We start from the raw sequence: 5,872 nt of genomic DNA, 5'->3' as shown, positions 1-5,872 counted from the left end.
TAGGTATAAAAGAGCATAGATGTGCATGTTATTTTTAATGCAAATGAGAAAGACTTGAAAACAAGCTGCTATTTGAACAGAGACCTCAAGGAAGATACAGGAAAGACAGGAAGATTTTGGGGAAGTGTGTAGGCTGTGTGGGAAAGAGCCAGTGCGAAGATCCTGAGGTTGGCACTTGCCTCAAGTAATCAAGGCTCAAAAAGAATAGGAATGGTGAGGGGAATGAACTAGAGTGAGGTGATAGTGATGGTGTGAGAGAATGTGGAGGAATGAGCTGGCCTGTCTGCTACAGATGAAACTTCAAGACACAGGGATCCCTCAATCATATCTTGTTCCTTAAACTTTATTATCTTTGCAAGGGATCCTGTGAGGAGAAGTGATGCCTTCTTTATTTCCATCTGTTGGTTGACATTCTGTATCTATATTTTAAAGAACACATTTCAGAATATATGACCTAGGTACCCCTGCCCCAAAAACCATATATACTCACACCCACAGACACACACAGTATGTCCTCCTGCAGTCATGTTATTATGAGATTCTACTCACTACCAGACACAATAATGAGGAAAGAAATAATACAAGGCAAGATAATATCAGGTTGCCTTGCCCCCATAAGTTATAGAAATAGTTTGAAAGTTCATTGATAAGCCCCCAAATCGACATGTAAAAACGGGGCTCCATTTTCATATAACTATTTTCTGCCCTGTACATTAAAAAGCAGTTAAATAAACAGACATAAAAAGATGAAAGAGAGACAAACAGACAGACGTTTCACAGAGACAGAGGTAGATCTAATAATATCCGGTGGTCCCTGAGAGATTGTGATAAAAAGAAAGCATCCTTGGTTGTGGTGACATGCCAACCACAGTTGTTTTGCCTTATGCCCAGAATATTCAATAAAGTATCAAATAACGATTTACTCAAAACAAAAAGAGCAATATCTTCATGGTATCAAGACCCCTTACAGATCAATCACCTTACTAGAAGATTTACAAAGAATAAACCTACAATTTACAAAAGGAAATATACAATGTATATAAAAAAGCAGAGATTTTTAAAGCTGAAATGAGACTTTAGTTAATAACATTAAAGGCAAAACCTTGGGAATCAGGAAACCCAGTTTTGATTCTGAGATCTATCACCTCTTAGCTTTTTGAATGAGGAGAGACAGCTGGACATGCTAAGTGCTAATATTCTCACCCAAATAGTGCAGACAGCAATATCAATTCAGAATGGTGACAGGTTTGAACAATATATATAATATGCTTAGCAAAGTTAATCATTTATTTCTGTTGGTAAATAAATGATTACCACTGTGATGAGATGAGGCTGATTGTTTTTTCTGTATCTACTATCTCTGTTACTTCTATGTCACCAATTTCACAGCTATATTATTTTTTCATCCCTCCTATGTTTTACAGGCTGGAAACCCTCTATGTAGATAATGACATTGATTCATGGAGATTTCTGTATATTGAGAACTATTCATAAGACTCTCGCATTAAACTCCATTCCCGTGACTTCTCAATGCAGATAGAAGACAAATTTCATAGCTTCAAACACAAGACTCAAGTATTGTGACCTTTTCACCTGCTTCACCTACACAGAGCTGTGCTCGTGCTCACGTTAATCTCCCAAACATGGAACTTGAATCCCAGCTTCACCCAGAACCACAGCTACAAGGCTCAGAGCCTTTACACACATGCTTCTCTCTGCTTGGTGTTACCCCATGAGACATTTTGGAACTTTTCACCCCCTCTCCATCCTCCAAACTCCATGTCCTCTTTCAGATTGCCTGCATCCTCTCCTTCATGAGCCTTTTCTTATTCTGAACATTATCACAGGAAAAGGATACTTTCTCATCAAGTTAATTACGTATTAGGATGCCCATGGTGGAGTTTTTATTTAGTTCCATGTCTTCTCTGCCTGCTACACAGTGAGTGTGGTGAGGCATGCAGCATGTTATACATATCACCATCCTCACACCAGACTTAGCTGAGATAGGAACAGTAGATGAATAAGTAAGCATTCCGTGGAGGGATGAGAGAACGTTCTCCCAGAAATTGTTGATGACGAGAGAAGGAAGAGAAGGAGGCAACACTGACCTAGGTGTGGAGGACATGGCAGAAGAATGTTTTCCATATTCTATATCAGGATCCAGTTGGGTGGAAGACTATGGTTTGTAAGAATTAACTAGAATAGAATCAAGTAATCATAAGAGAAAATATGTGAATGTTTCATACATAGAGTACATATATAATCATTTCATGGTTCTCTTCGTCAGTCCTGTGTGTGTGTGTGTGTGTGTGTGTTTGTGTGTGTGTTTGTGTAGCTGTGATTGCGCGAAGGCATGCTGGATCATAACATAAAAAGAATGTCTTACTTTGGGACAAAATAAAAACTCTGGAATATACTGCAATAAATACAAGAAGAGTTTAAAAAGACCACTTCCTGCCAATGTGGGAAAAGCAAGAAGAATGAAGAGCCTACAGAGAGTCAGATGTAAAGAGAAGAGGCAGCTGACATGGGTGCTGCACTTCCCTCAGATTCAAGGGACCTAACACTGACTGGACCTTTACTGCCCCACTGGTCTCATCGTGGTATCCACCTCAGCCCTGATCTAATTTTTATTCCTGCACTAATTCCACATTTTTTGGCTACCCACATTTTTATATGGTCCATTGGTCCCCTTTCTTCATATATTTATCCCTAAAGAAATGATGTCATATTACACTCATTTTACTGTACTGGGCCTTCTCCTTTGTCATGTGATATTCAATGAATAAGGACTTCACTTATTTTGCTTACATATGTGGTTTCATAGTATGTGCATTTATATAGAACAAATGTTGAGGAATGAGAAAATACGACCAAGTTAAAATAGTATTGAATTTTGGTAACTGTGTCATCAACTTGATTAGCATGAAAGACTATTTCTAAAAGAAAAGATATAAAATACAATAATTTAATCAATTTGTAATGAGTCTTTAATTCCAGAAAATTGGCAAACCTGGAAAGAAAATATTAAAATCTACTTTTGAAAATCTGTGGAGGAAGAACAATCTACTGTTATAATTTCTACCTATATAAACATAAATAGATTCAGATGTCCTTAGGAAAGGTTAGATTGATCATTAATGAATGCAAAAGAATGCTCATCAAAAGATGGGTGAAGACATATAGGGTTTTTAAAAATTTATTTATTTAAATTAATTTTAAGTATATAGTAGATTGGTTAGACATCTGTATAGTTCATAAAACGATCCCCACTACTGCTCCCTCCCTCCCCTGGCCCTCTGTCTAGCCATCATATTAATACTAACAGCATTCCCTTTGCCATGCTCCCCATCCCCGTGACCAACTATCAACTACTAATTTGTACTTCTTTAACTTTATGTGTAAAAATAATGAGGGGGGACACAATATGACAGACTGTTAGAATTGAACAAAAAAATTATAATTTTCATACTCTCTCCCAAATACATATCTATATACATAAAGGAATTCAATGCCAAACAGCTAAGTTGGTAGAAAAAACTCCAATTTACATATTAAATGAATTAATTAGTCTACCTAGCCAACAAACATGGCCATCTCTGGGCTCTGGGCCAGGCTGGATAGGCTCTCAGAAGACATCAGATAGAACTTCTCAGGTTCCATCCACTCTGACCCTTCCCTGAAGTACCTGCTGGGCTCTCAGACTCACCTGAATGGGGTCTCTGAAAGAGAGGACTCCATGTAGAAGTCTGAATGCCTCTCTGGATGGTTAATGATGGAGACTGAAGCGCTGTCCCCAGACAAGGCAGCAAGATGGAGTAAAGCATTGGTCCCACTCTGACTTAAGAATCCAAAATAACAAGTAGGTCCTGTAAAGCTCAGGCTTGCACGTACAGAAAAGAGATCATTTCTACTTCATTTATCTGCTCATTAGCCACTGTTTCCAATGTTACTCCCACTTATGGGCCCTGATTTCCCTGTGGGACACTGGTCTGGATGGATTGAAAATTTCTACTGTTGATTCTTTGTTCCCAAAGGACCAGGTTAGAAGTCAAGTGAATCCTGTTTTCATTATTCCTTCTCCATGATTCTCCTACCTGCAAAAGGTCTCACCTTATCTCAACCTCCCAGAACCTTATCCCAATCCTGAGTTAAAGTTCTCTTAGAAGTCTAGATTGAGGATACTGTCTGCACTAGATCCCTTGGTCTTCAAAGCATTGGAACCTGGTTGAAATGTGTGCCATCATGCACCATCAAACAAAGGGGATAAATTCTGAGAAACACGGGGTAGGTTAGGTAGCATAGAGTGCACTTACACAAACTTAGGTGGTTAGCCTACTTCATACCTAGGCTATGTGGTATAGTCTTTTGCTCTTTAGGGGAAGAAAAAAATTATTTCTACCCTTCTGGTTACTTTGCTGACACATCCTTGTTACAAAGGTCAGATTAATAGAAGAAAACCAATAAAGTTTAATTACATGTATTTCCTCTGCATACATAAAAGAGACCTAGGAAAACTGAGTAACTCCCCAGAATGACCTGCGGTATCATCTTAACTACCATTTTAACTAAAGATAGAAGAAGGTGCTGGAGATGGCTGTAGTCAGTTATGTAAGGTTATCAAGAAAAGCCCAGTCAATGAGATAAGTTTGTTATGCAGCTGTAAGTCATTGTCTTCTTCATTGATGAGTTTCTAGAGAAAAGGTCACCCCCCTTTTTCTGGTACAGACAGGGAGACACCCTTACAATTGGAGATTTTCCTTACTATGCAAATGTTCCTTACAAAGTGTAACCTGTACTTGGATTTCAGAGCTTCTCCGATGACTGCTGTTTCTTAAAATTAACCAGCTTAAAATAATCTTTGTGGCCAATTGACATATTTTGGCGTGAGAAATTCTGTTTCCTTGCATTTTCTAGGTTACAGACCTGTATAATGTGTTATTTTACAGTACACTGCAGGAAATTGTATCACAATGACTATTTGTGTAATGCCTTAAGTTCTGATGTTACCAAGGCTATGAAGTCTTAGACGATAGGAAATTTTCAGCAACATTATAATCTTATGGGATCAACCTTATATGTGTGGTCTCTTGTTGACCAAAATGTCCTTATCAGCTCCTGACTATGTGCACTCACTCTAGAGGCTGTGATAAATTCTGTGTTTGTTTCTTTTATATAAATGCCTTTCAATATCACCAAATAATGTACTTCAGAAAAAGTGTTAGTAGTAGGCAGAATTAGGACCTCCAAAACATGTCTACATCCTACTCCCTGGAAATTTTGTATGTACTATTTATTATAGAAATGGAGGTTAAGGAAGCCCTTGGAATAAGTTTGCCTATCAGCTGACTTTAAGAAAAAACATTGGCCCTGATTAAGCAGGTGGAACTAATGTTATCACCTTGGTCTTAGAAAATGGAACAGGAAGGAACACTAGCTGGAATCAGAGGGAGATTAGGAGATGTTACACTGGTGACTTTGGAGATGGAGAAAAGGCCAGGAGGCAAGAAACATATGTGGCCATGAGAAACTGGAATAGGAGAGGCAACGAATTCTCTCCATTTTTGATTGAATCTTTTGTTGTTGGTGGTGGTGGTGTTGTTATTGAGTCATATGAATTCTTCGTATATTTTGGATATTAAGCCCTTATAGAAGGTGTTGCTTGCAAATATATTTTCCCATTTGGATGGTTGTCTCTTTACCTTGTTGACAATTTCTTTGCTGAGCAGAAGCTTTTTATTTGATGTAGTCGCATACATTTATTTTTACTTTTACTTCCCTTGCCTTTGAAGTGAAATTCATAAAATCTTCTTTCAGTCCAAGGTCCATGAGTTTAGTTCCTATGTTTTCTTTATGAATTTTATTGATTCTG

The sequence above is a fragment of the Pteropus vampyrus genome, unplaced genomic scaffold (assembly GCF_000151845.1).
Source record: "Pteropus vampyrus isolate Shadow unplaced genomic scaffold, Pvam_2.0 Scaffold819, whole genome shotgun sequence".
Lineage (NCBI taxonomy): Eukaryota > Metazoa > Chordata > Mammalia > Chiroptera > Pteropodidae > Pteropus > Pteropus vampyrus.
The sequence above is the reverse complement of the archived record's forward strand: the minus strand, read 5'-3'. Positions refer to the sequence as shown.